The following is a 13000-nucleotide window of genomic DNA, read 5'->3' as shown; positions in this document are numbered from 1 at the left end:
GACATGCGAAATTTCATGTAATGGTGTGAGTCCTAAAGTTGTAGGTCATGCAAAATGACATGCAACTCTTTGAAACCGTTTAAGTTCAGGAACTCCTATTTTTCGCCCTCTACCTCAAGGGGATGTAGCTCAGTGGTAGAGCGCATGCTTCGCATGTATGAGGCCCCGGGTTCAATCCCTGGCATCTCCATGTTTTGATAGGTGATGCTTACTTGCTGAGCAATGGTGATTATGTTGATAGACTCCTTTCACATTTCTGCAACTTATGCTCTGACTTGTGAGACACAAAGTTGCAGGACATGCGAAATGCCATGTAGCTCTGTGAGACCCAAAGTCGCAGGACATTTGAAAAGCCATGTAGCTCTGTGAGATCCAAAGTCGCAGGACATGTGAAATGCCATGTATAATGGTGTCTGACTCAGGATTCAAGCGGTCGATGTCCATAGTTGAGCCAAGGTAGACACTGAAGAGTGAGAGGTATTATCGAACCAAAACGCTGGGAAAGATTCACCAAAAGGTCGTTGAGAAAGTAAAGGCTATGCTGCAACCAGAGAATGCTGTCAACTCACTTTCATTCACGACTGATTGATGGTCAGGACAAACAGAGGCACTAATGAGTCTTACATGCCACTTCATTGACAGCGGATGGACAAAAAGGCAATTGGTGTTGAATACAAAAGTGATGCAAGGATTCCACACTGAGTACAGTAGAGAAATGTTTCTAGGCATGCTTGAAGACTGGGGAATCAACAAAGACAGAGTGATGCTTGTGCTCCTTCCAGACAGCGGTGTAAACATGCGGAAAGGAATGAAGCTTGCTGATGTGTCAGAGCTCAGATGCATGGCACACAACATCCTCCAACTTCTAAATGATGGTCTGTCAAGCCAAAGAGCTTTGATTGATATATGTTTTGAAAAACATGAAGAGATTAAAAGTGTTCTGCTGGCAAGTCTTTTGAATTCTCGATACAAGAACCATGCTTTCTCTTCTGATGATGTATTGGTCTAGGCAAAACAATGGCTGGCAGAAGATATTTAACAGGAGGTACAGAAGGTTCCTGCCAAAAAGTCAAGTCCATAACAGCATTTTTATAATCTGGAATAGCAGCAGGATGCTGCAAAAACAGAAAAATGTCCAAAAAGAAGACAATGAACAGAAGAGAATCTTCTTCATTGTGGTCAAATTTATAGCATGTTCAGTGTTTTATTGGGGGGCAAAGTCGCAGGACATGCGAAATGTTATGTAGCGCTGTGAGACCCAAAGTCGTAGGACATGTGAAATTTCATGTAATGGTGTGAGTCCTAAAGTTGTAGGTCATGCAAAATGACATGCAACTCTTTGAAACCATTTAAGTTCAGGAACTGCTATTTTTCGCTCTCTACATCAAGGGGATGTAGCTCAGTGGTAGAGCGCATGCTTCGCATGTATGAGGCCCCGGGTTCAATCCCTGGCATCTCCATGTTTTGATAGGTGATGCTTACTTGCTGAGCAATGGTGATTATTTTGATAGACTCCTTTCACATTTCTGCAACTTATGCTCTGACTTGTCAGACAGAAAGTTGCAGGACATGCGAAATGCCATGTAGCTCTGTGAGACCCAAAGTCGCAGGACATTTGAAAAGCCATGTAGCTCTGTGAGATCCAAAGTCGCAGGACATGTGAAATGCCATGTAGCTCTGTGAGACCCAAAGTAGCAGGACATTTGAAAAGCCATGTAGCTCTGTGAGATCCAAAGTCGCAGGACATGTGAAATGCCATGTATAATGGTGTCTGACTCAGGATTTAAGTGGTCGATGTCCATAGTTGAGCCAAGGTAGACACTGAAGAGTGAGAGGTATTATCGAACCAAAACGCTGGGAAAGATTCACCAAAAGGTCGTTGAGAAAGTAAAGGCTATGCTGCAACCAGAGAATGCTGTCAACTCACTTTCATTCACGACTGACTGATGGTCAGGACAAACAGAGCCACTAATGAGTCTTACATGCCATTTCATTGACAGCGGATGGACAAAAAGGCAATTGGTGTTGAATACAAAAGTGATGCAAGGATCCCACACTGAGTACAGTAGAGAAATGTTTCTAGGCATGCTTGAAGACTGGGGAATCAACAAAGACAGAGTGATGCTTGTGCTCCTTCCAGACAGCGGTGTAAACATGCGGAAAGGAATGAAGCTTGCTGATGTGTCAGAGCTCAGATGCATGGCACACAACATCCTCCAACTTCTAAATGATGGTCTGTCAAGCCAAAGAGCTTTGATTGATATATGTTTTGAAAAGCATGAAGAGATTAAAAGTGTTCTGCTGGCAAGTCTTTTGAATTCTCGATACAAGAACCATGCTTTCTCTTTTGATGATGTATTGGTCTAGGCAAAACAATGGCTGACAGAAGATATTCAACAGGAGGTACAGAAGGTTCCTGCCAAAAAGTCAAGTCCATAACAGCATTTTTATAATCTGGAATAGCAGCAGGATGCTGCAAAAACAGAAAAATGTCCAAAAAGAAGACAATGAACAGAAGAGAATCTTCTTCATTGTGGTCAAATTTATAGCATGTTCAGTGTTTTATTGGGGGGCAAAGTCACAGGACATGCGAAATGTTATGTAGCGCTGTGAGACCCAAAGTCGCAGGACATGCGAAATTTCATGTAATGGTGTGAGTCCTAAAGTTGTAGGTCATGCAAAATGACATGCAACTCTTTGAAACCGTTTAAGTTCAGGATCTCCTATTTTTCGCCATCTACCTCAAGGGGATGTAGCTCAGTGGTAGAGCGCATGCTTCGCATGTATGAGGCCCCGGGTTCAATCCCCGGCATCTCCATGTTTTGATAGGTGATGCTTACTTGCTGAGCAATGGTGATTATGTTGATAGACTCCTTTCACATTTCTGCAACTTATGCTCTGACTTGTGAGACACAAAGTTGCAGGACATGCGAAATGCCATGTAGCTCTGTGAGACCCAAAATCGCAGGACATTTGAAAAGCCATGTAGCTCTGTGAGATCAAAAGTCGCAGGACATGTGAAATGCCATGTATAATGGTGTCTGACTCAGGATTTAAGCGGTCGATGTCCATAGTTGAGCCAAGGTAGACACTGAAGAGTAAGAGGTATTATCGAAACAAAACGCTGGGAAAGATTCACCAAAAGGTCGTTGAGAAAGTAAAGGCTATGCTGCAACCAGAGAATGCTGTCAACTCACTTTCATTCACGACTGACTGATGGTCAGGACAAACAGAGCCACTAATGAGTCTTACATGCCATTTCATTGACAGCGGATGGACAAAAAGGCAATTGGTGTTGAATACAAAAGTGATGCAAGGATCCCACACTGAGTACAGTAGAGAAATGTTTCTAGGCATGCTTGAAGACTGGGGAATCAACAAAGACAGAGTGATGCTTGTGCTCCTTCCAGACAGCGGTGTAAACATGCGGAAAGGAATGAAGCTTGCTGATGTGTCAGAGCTCAGATGCATGGCACACAACATCCTCCAACTTCTAAATGATGGTCTGTCAAGCCAAAGAGCTTTGATTGATATATGTTTTGAAAAACATGAAGAGATTAAAAGTGTTCTGCTGGCAAGTCTTTTGAATTCTCGATACAAGAACCATGCTTTCTCTTCTGATGATGTATTGGTCTAGGCAAAACAATGGCTGACAGAAGATATTCAACAGGAGGTACAGAAGGTTCCTGCCAAAAAGTCAAGTCCATAACAGCATTTTTATAATCTGGAATAGCAGCAGGATGCTGCAAAAACAGAAAAATGTCCAAAAAGAGGACAATTAACAGAAGAGAATCTTCTTCATTGTGGTCAAATTTATAGCATGTTCAGTGCTTTATTGGGGGGCAAAGTCGCAGGACATGCAAAATGTTATGTAGCGCTGTGAGACCCAAAGTCGTAGGACATGTGAAATTTCATGTAATGGTGTGAGTCCTAAAGTTGTAGGTCATGCAAAATGACATGCAACTCTTTGAAACCATTTAAGTTCAGGAACTGCTATTTTTCGCTCTCTACATCAAGGGGATGTAGCTCAGTGGTAGAGCGCATGCTTCGCATGTATGAGGCCCCGGGTTCAATCCCCGGCATCTCCATGTTTTGATAGGTGATGCTTACTTGCTGAGCAATGGTGATTATGTTGATAGACTCCTTTCACATTTCTGCAACTTATGCTCTGACTTGTGAGACACAAAGTTGCAGGACATGCGAAATGCCATGTAGCTCTGTGAGATCCAAAGTCGCAGGACATTTGAAAAGCCATGTAGCTCTGTGAGATCCAAAGTCACAGGACATGTGAAATGCCATGTATAATGGTGTCTGACTCAGGATTTAAGTGGTCGATGTCCATAGTTGAGCCAAGGTAGACACTGAAGAGTGAGAGGTATTATCGAACCAAAACGCTGGGAAAGATTCACCAAAAGGTCGTTGAGAAAGTAAAGGCTATGCTGCAACCAGAGAATGCTGTCAACTCACTTTCATTCACGACTGACTGATGGTCAGGACAAACAGAGCCACTAATGAGTCTTACATGCCATTTCATTGACAGCGGATGGACAAAAAGGCAATTGGTGTTGAATACAAAAGTGATGCAAGGATCCCACACTGAGTACAGTAGAGAAATGTTTCTAGGCATGCTTGAAGACTGGGGAATCAACAAAGACAGAGTGATGCTTGTGCTCCTTCCAGACAGCGGTGTAAACATGCGGAAAGGAATGAAGCTTGCTGATGTGTCAGAGCTCAGATGCATGGCACACAACATCCTCCAACTTCTAAATGATGGTCTGTCAAGCCAAAGAGCTTTGATTGATATATGTTTTGAAAAACATGAAGAGATTAAAAGTGTTCTGCTGGCAAGTCTTTTGAATTCTCGATACAAGAACCATGCTTTCTCTTCTGATGATGTATTGGTCTAGGCAAAACAATCGCTGACAGAAGCTTTTCAACAGGAGGTACAGAAGGTTCCTGCCAAAAAGTCAAGTCCATAACAGCATTTTTATAATCTTGAATAGCAGCAGGATGCTGCAAAAACAGAAAAATGTCCAAAAAGAAGACATTGAACAGAAGAGAATCTTCTTCATCGTGGTCAAATTTATAGCATGTTCAGTGTTTTATTGGGGGGCAAAGTTGCAGGACATGCGAAATGTTATGTAGCGCTGTGAGAGCCAAAGTCGCAGGACATGCAAAATTTCATGTAATGGTGTGAGTCCTAAAGTTGTAGGTCATGCAAAATGACATGCAACTCTTTGAAACCGTTTAAGTTCAGGAACTGCTATTTTTCGCTCTCTACATCAAGGGGATGTAGCTCAGTGGTAGAGCGCATGCTTCGCATGTATGAGGCCCCGGGTTCAATCCCCGGCATCTCCATGTTTTGATAGGTGATGCTTACTTGCTGAGCAATGGTGATTATGTTGATAGACTCCTTTCACATTTCTGCAACTTATGCTCTGACTTGTGAGACACAAAGTTGCAGGACATGCGAAATGCCATGTAGCTCTGTGAGACCCAAAGTCGCAGGACATTTGAAAAGCCATGTAGCTCTGTGAGATCCAAAGTCGCAGGACATGTGAAATGCCATGTATAATGATGTCTGACTCAGGATTTAAGTGGTCGATGTCCATAGTTGAGCCAAGGTAGACACTGAAGAGTGAGAGGTATTATCGAACCAAAACGCTGGGAAAGATTCACCAAAAGGTCATTGAGAAAGTAAAGGCTATGCTGCAACCAGAGAATGCTGTCAACTCACTTTCATTCACGACTGACTGATGGTCAGGACAAACAGAGCCACTAATGAGTCTTACATGCCATTTCATTGACAGCGGATGGACAAAAAGGCAGTTGGTGTTGAATACAAAAGTGATGCAAGGATCCCACACTGAGTACAGTAGAGAAATGTTTCTAGGCATGCTTGAAGACTGGGGAATCAACAAAGACAGAATGATGCTTGTGCTCCTTCCAGACAGCGGTGTAAACATGCAGAAAGGAATGAAGCTTGCTGATGTGTCAGAGTTCAGATACATGGCACACAACATCCTCCAACTTATAAATGATGGTCTGTCAAGCCAAAGAGCTTTGATTGATATATGTTTTGAAAAGCATGAAGAGATTAAAAGTGTTCTGCTGGCAAGTCTTTTGAATTCTCGATACAAGAACCATGCTTTCTCTTCTGATGATGTATTGGTCTAGGCAAAACAATGGCTGACAGAAGATATTCAACAGGAGGTACAGAAGATTCCTGCCAAAAAGTCAAGTCCATAACAGCATTTTTATAATCTGGAATAGCAGCAGGATGCTGCAAAAACAGAAAAATGTCCAAAAAGAAGACAATGAACAGAAGAGAATCTTCTTCATCGTGGTCAAATTTATAGCATGTTCAGTGTTTTATTGGGGGGTAAAGTCACAGGACATGCGAAATGTTATGTAGCGCTGTGAGACCCAAAGTCGCAGGACATGCGAAATTTCATGTAATGGTGTGAGTCCTAAAGTTGTAGGTCATGCAAAATGACATGCAACTCTTTGAAACCGTTTAAGTTCAGGAACTCCTATTTTTCGCCCTCTACCTCAAGGGGATGTAGCTCAGTGGTAGAGCGCATGCTTCGCATGTATGAGGCCCCGGGTTCAATCCCTGGCATCTCCATGTTTTGATAGGTGATGCTTACTTGCTGAGCAATGGTGATTATGTTGATAGACTCCTTTCACATTTCTGCAACTTATGCTCTGACTTGTGAGACACAAAGTTGCAGGACATGCGAAATGCCATGTAGCTCTGTGAGACCCAAAGTCGCAGGACATTTGAAAAGCCATGTAGCTCTGTGAGATCCAAAGTCGCAGGACATGTGAAATGCCATGTATAATGGTGTCTGACTCAGGATTTAAGCGGTCGATGTCCATAGTTGAGCCAAGGTAGACACTGAAGAGTGAGAGGTATTATCGAACCAAAACGCTGGGAAAGATTCACCAAAAGGTCGTTGAGAAAGTAAAGGCTATGCTGCAACCAGAGAATGCTGTCAACTCACTTTCATTCACGACTGATTGATGGTCAGGACAAACAGAGGCACTAATGAGTCTTACATGCCACTTCATTGACAGCGGATGGACAAAAAGGCAATTGGTGTTGAATACAAAAGTGATGCAAGGATTCCACACTGAGTACAGTAGAGAAATGTTTCTAGGCATGCTTGAAGACTGGGGAATCAACAAAGACAGAGTGATGCTTGTGCTCCTTCCAGACAGCGGTGTAAACATGCGGAAAGGAATGAAGCTTGCTGATGTGTCAGAGCTCAGATGCATGGCACACAACATCCTCCAACTTCTAAATGATGGTCTGTCAAGCCAAAGAGCTTTGATTGATATATGTTTTGAAAAACATGAAGAGATTAAAAGTGTTCTGCTGGCAAGTCTTTTGAATTCTCGATACAAGAACCATGCTTTCTCTTCTGATGATGTATTGGTCTAGGCAAAACAATGGCTGACAGAAGATATTTAACAGGAGGTACAGAAGGTTCCTGCCAAAAAGTCAAGTCCATAACAGCATTTTTATAATCTGGAATAGCAGCAGGATGCTGCAAAAACAGAAAAATGTCCAAAAAGAAGACAATGAACAGAAGAGAATCTTCTTCATTGTGGTCAAATTTATAGCATGTTCAGTGTTTTATTGGGGGGCAAAGTCGCAGGACATGCGAAATGTTATGTAGCGCTGTGAGACCCAAAGTCGTAGGACATGTGAAATTTCATGTAATGGTGTGAGTCCTAAAGTTGTAGGTCATGCAAAATGACATGCAACTCTTTGAAACCATTTAAGTTCAGGAACTGCTATTTTTCGCTCTCTACATCAAGGGGATGTAGCTCAGTGGTAGAGCGCATGCTTCGCATGTATGATGCCCCGGGTTCAATCCCTGGCATCTCCATGTTTTGATAGGTGATGCTTACTTGCTGAGCAATGGTGATTATTTTGATAGACTCCTTTCACATTTCTGCAACTTATGCTCTGACTTGTCAGACAGAAAGTTGCAGGACATGCGAAATGCCATGTAGCTCTGTGAGACCCAAAGTCGCAGGACATTTGAAAAGCCATGTAGCTCTGTGAGATCCAAAGTCGCAGGACATGTGAAATGCCATGTAGCTCTGTGAGACCCAAAGTAGCAGGACATTTGAAAAGCCATGTAGCTCTGTGAGATCCAAAGTCGCAGGACATGTGAAATGCCATGTATAATGGTGTCTGACTCAGGATTTAAGCGGTCGATGTCCATAGTTGAGCCAAGGTAGACACTGAAGAGTGAGAGGTATTATCGAACCAAAACGCTGGGAAAGATTCACCAAAAGGTCGTTGAGAAAGTAAAGGCTATGCTGCAACCAGAGAATGCTGTCAACTCACTTTCATTCACGACTGACTGATGGTCAGGACAAACAGAGCCACTAATGAGTCTTACATGCCATTTCATTGACAGCGGATGGACAAAAAGGCAATTGGTGTTGAATACAAAAGTGATGCAAGGATCCCACACTGAGTACAGTAGAGAAATGTTTCTAGGCATGCTTGAAGACTGGGGAATCAACAAAGACAGAGTGATGCTTGTGCTCCTTCCAGACAGCGGTGTAAACATGCGGAAAGGAATGAAGCTTGCTGATGTGTCAGAGTTCAGATGCATGGCACACAACATCCTCCAACTTCTAAATGATGGTCTGTCAAGCCAAAGAGCTTTGATTGATATATGTTTTGAAAAGCATGAAGAGATTAAAAGTGTTCTGCTGGCAAGTCTTTTGAAATCTCGATACAAGAACCATGCTTTCTCTTCTGATGATGTATTGGTCTAGGCAAAACAATGGCTGACAGAGGATATTCAACAGGAGGTACAGAAGGTTCCTACCAAAAAGTCAAGTCCATAACAGCATTTTTATAATTTGGAATAGCAGCAGGATGCTGCAAAAACAGAAAAATGTCCAAAAAGAAGACAATGAACAGAAGAGAATCTTCTTCATCGTGGTCAAATTTATAGCATGTTCAGTGTTTTATTGGGGGGTAAAGTCACAGGACATGCGAAATGTTATGTAGCGCTGTGAGACCCAAAGTCGCAGGACATGCGAAATTTCATGTAATGGTGTGAGTCCTAAAGTTGTAGGTCATGCAAAATGACTTGCAACTCTTTGAAACCGTTTAAGTTCAGGAAGTGCTATTTTTCGCCCTCTACGTCAAGGGGATGTAGCTCAGTGGTAGAGCGCATGCTTCGCATGTATGAGGCCCCGGGTTCAATCCCCGGCATCTCCATGTTTTGATAGGTGATGCTTACTTGCTGAGCAATGGTGATTATGTTGATAGACTCCTTTCACATTTCTGCAACTTATGCTCTGACTTGTGAGACACAAAGTTGCAGGACATGCGAAATGCCATGTAGCTCTGTGAGACCCAAAGTCGCAGGACATTTGAAAAGCCATGTAGCTCTGTGAGATCCAAAGTCGCAGGACATGTGAAATGCCATGTATAATGGTGTCTGACTCAGGATTTAAGCGGTCGATGTCCATAGTTGAGCCAAGGTAGACACTGAAGAGTGAGAGGTATTATCGAACCAAAACGCTGGGAAAGATTCACCAAAAGGTCGTTGAGAAAGTAAAGGCTATGCTGCAACCAGAGAATGCTGTCAACTCACTTTCATTCACGACTGACTGATGGTCAGGACAAACAGAGCCACTAATGAGTCTTACATGCCATTTCATTGACAGCGGATGGACAAAAAGGCAATTGGTGTTGAATACAAAAGTGATGCAAGGATCCCACACTGAGTACAGTAGAGAAATGTTTCTAGGCATGCTTGAAGACTGGGGAATCAACAAAGACAGAGTGATGCTTGTGCTCCTTCCAGACAGCGGTGTAAACATGCGGAAAGGAATGAAGCTTGCTGATGTGTCAGAGCTCAGATGCATGGCACACAACATCCTCCAACTTCTAAATGATGGTCTGTCAAGCCAAAGAGCTTTGATTGATATATGTTTTGAAAAGCATGAAGAGATTAAAAGTGTTCTGCTGGCAAGTCTTTTGAATTCTCGATACAAGAACCATGCTTTCTCTTCTGATGATGTATTGGTCTAGGCAAAACAATGGCTGACAGAAGATATTCAACAGGAGGTACAGAAGGTTCCTGCCAAAAAGTCAAGTCCATAACAGCATTTTTATAATCTGGAATAGCAACAGGATGCTGCAAAAACAGAAAAATGTCCAAAAAGAAGACAATGAACAGAAGAGAATCTTCTTCATTGTGGTCAAATTTATAGCATGTTCAGTGTTTTATTGGGGGGCAAAGTCACAGGACATGCGAAATGTTATGTAGCGCTGTGAGACCCAAAGTCGCAGGACATGCGAAATTTCATGTAATGGTGTGAGTCCTAAAGTTGTAGGTCATGCAAAATGACATGCAACTCTTTGAAACCGTTTAAGTTCAGGAACTGCTATTTTTCGCTCTATCTCAAGGGGATGTAGCTCAGTGGTAGAGCGCATGCTTCGCATGTACGAAGCCCCGGGTTCAATCCGTGGCATCTCCATGTTTTGATAGGTGTGGCTTACTTGCTGAGCAATGGTGATTATGTTGATAGACTCCTTTCACATTTCTGCAACTTATGCTCTGACTTGTGAGACACAAAGTTGCAGGACATGCGAAATGCCATGTAGCTCTGTGAGACCCAAAGTCGCAGGACATTTGAAAAGCCATGTAGCTCTGTGAGATCCAAAGTCGCAGGACATGTGAAATGCCATTTATAATGGTGTCTGACTCAGGATTTAAGCGGTCGATGTCCATAGTTGAGCCAAGGTAGACACTGAAGAGTGAGAGGTATTATCGAACCAAAACGCTGGGAAAGATTCACCAAAAGGTCGTTGAGAAAGTAAAGGCTATGCTGCAACCAGAGAATGCTGTCAACTCACTTTCATTCACGACTGACTGATGGTCAGGACAAACAGAGCCACTAATGAGTCTTACATGCCATTTCATTGACAGCGGATGGACAAAAAGGCAATTGGTGTTGAATACAAAAGTGATGCAAGGATCCCACACTGAGTACAGTAGAGAAATGTTTCTAGGCATGCTTGAAGACTGGGGAATCAACAAAGACAGAGTGATGCTTGTGCTCCTTCCAGACAGCGGTGTAAACATGCGGAAAGGAATGAAGCTTGCTGATGTGTCAGAGTTCAGATGCATGGCACACAACATCCTCCAACTTCTAAATGATGGTCTGTCAAGCCAAAGAGCTTTGATTGATATATGTTTTGAAAAGCATGAAGAGATTAAAAGTGTTCTGCTGGCAAGTCTTTTGAAATCTCGATACAAGAACCATGCTTTCTCTTCTGATGATGTATTGGTCTAGGCAAAACAATGGCTGACAGAAGATATTCAACAGGAGGTACAGACGGTTCCTACCAAAAAGTCAAGTCCATAACAGCATTTTTATAATTTGGAATAGCAGCAGGATGCTGCAAAAACAGAAAAATGTCCAAAAAGAAGACAATGAACAGAAGAGAATCTTCTTCATCGTGGTCAAATTAATAGCATGTTCAGTGTTTTATTGGGGGGTAAAGTCACAGGACATGCGAAATGTTATGTAGCGCTGTGAGACCCAAAGTCGCAGGACATGCGAAATTTCATGTAATGGTGTGAGTCCTAAAGTTGTAGGTCATGCAAAATGACTTGCAACTCTTTGAAACCGTTTAAGTTCAGGAAGTGCTATTTTTCGCCCTCTACGTCAAGGGGATGTAGCTCAGTGGTAGAGCGCATGCTTCGCATGTATGAGGCCCCGGGTTCAATCCCCGGCATCTCCATGTTTTGATAGGTGATGCTTACTTGCTGAGCAATGGTGATTATGTTGATAGACTCCTTTCACATTTCTGCAACTTATGCTCTGACTTGTGAGACACAAAGTTGCAGGACATGCGAAATGCCATGTAGCTCTGTGAGATCCAAAGTCGCAGGACATTTGAAAAGCCATGTAGCTCTGTGAGATCCAAAGTCACAGGACATGTGAAATGCCATGTATAATGGTGTCTGACTCAGGATTTAAGTGGTCGATGTCCATAGTTGAGCCAAGGTAGACACTGAAGAGTGAGAGGTATTATCGAACCAAAACGCTGGGAAAGATTCACCAAAAGGTCGTTGAGAAAGTAAAGGCTATGCTGCAACCAGAGAATGCTGTCAACTCACTTTCATTCACGACTGACTGATGGTCAGGACAAACAGAGCCACTAATGAGTCTTACATGCCATTTCATTGACAGCGGATGGACAAAAAGGCAATTGGTGTTGAATACAAAAGTGATGCAAGGATCCCACACTGAGTACAGTAGAGAAATGTTTCTAGGCATGCTTGAAGACTGGGGAATCAACAAAGACAGAGTGATGCTTGTGCTCCTTCCAGACAGCGGTGTAAACATGCGGAAAGGAATGAAGCTTGCTGATGTGTCAGAGCTCAGATGCATGGCACACAACATCCTCCAACTTCTAAATGATGGTCTGTCAAGCCAAAGAGCTTTGATTGATATATGTTTTGAAAAACATGAAGAGATTAAAAGTGTTCTGCTGGCAAGTCTTTTGAATTCTCGATACAAGAACCATGCTTTCTCTTCTGATGATGTATTGGTCTAGGCAAAACAATCGCTGACAGAAGCTTTTCAACAGGAGGTACAGAAGGTTCCTGCCAAAAAGTCAAGTCCATAACAGCATTTTTATAATCTTGAATAGCAGCAGGATGCTGCAAAAATAGAAAAATGTCCAAAAAGAAGACATTGAACAGAAGAGAATCTTCTTCATCGTGGTCAAATTTATAGCATGTTCAGTGTTTTATTGGGGGGCAAAGTTGCAGGACATGCGAAATGTTATGTAGCGCTGTGAGAGCCAAAGTCGCAGGACATGCAAAATTTCATGTAATGGTGTGAGTCCTAAAGTTGTAGGTCATGCAAAATGACATGCAACTCTTTGAAACCGTTTAAGTTCAGGAACTGCTATTTTTCGCTCTCTACATCAAGGGGATGT

This window comes from Pelophylax lessonae (genome assembly GCF_965119305.1).
Source record: "Pelophylax lessonae genome assembly, chromosome: 3".
NCBI lineage: Eukaryota > Metazoa > Chordata > Amphibia > Anura > Ranidae > Pelophylax > Pelophylax lessonae.
Note: the sequence above shows the minus strand (reverse complement) of the source record.